Genomic DNA, 835 nt, shown 5'->3' on the forward strand with positions numbered 1-835 from the left:
AGAACCTAGTTGGTTTATGGCTTTGACCACTTCGAAGATTTTTCTATTGTGTCTTTTGATGATCAGTGAAAGTTTCATCTCATTCAAAAATTCGATGCCTTTATCGAAAATGTCCCCAATGAGATCGACGAGGAAACTAAACTGACCACATATCAAAGATATTCCAATATGAGACAGACTAAAGCATGTACCGAATGTAGTATATAACAAATCACTGTAAATGAGATATACAAGGACGGAACACAATACAGGTGCCAAGATATCGAGGAATGGTAAAAGGTGGGTCCAATTGTTGAACCTGGAAAATTTCATTGTTTTGAAAGTGGATTGGATGTTTTTCATTGCTTGGAATGTCTCTTGCATTACATCTCTGTTGAGGAAGGGACAAGATAGACTGGAAGGGAAGGCAAGCATCAGACCAGCAGTATATACAACACCGATCGATAAGTTGAAGTAATAGAATTTGGTTTCGTACATTTGATTTAGATCGTTTAGTACCGACACTCGACCAACCACAGCCGCAGCCACGGAAAAGCCAAAAGAGCAAACGAATAATGACTTATTCAACTGGAAGGAAGATTCATTCGGGAAGGGAAAGAGACCGGACAAAGCTGAAACCCTGAAGATTACGTTGTGTTCAAATGATTTTGGAGGATTACCCGACATTTCTAGAGCTAGCTGAAAGAAAACTGCGCAGCCGGGATTATACCAGATCGGAGATTACTACTGCCTGACAGCTATATCTGCTATCGCGGTACTTATCAATTGTTGGATAAATAATATATTCAATAATATTATTGAATTACAATGTTTGTTTGTAACTATGGTTACAATC

This window comes from Halyomorpha halys, unplaced genomic scaffold, assembly GCF_000696795.3.
Source record: "Halyomorpha halys isolate HHAL.00 unplaced genomic scaffold, Hhal_1.1 Scaffold1617.1, whole genome shotgun sequence".
Taxonomy (NCBI): Eukaryota; Metazoa; Arthropoda; class Insecta; order Hemiptera; family Pentatomidae; genus Halyomorpha; species Halyomorpha halys.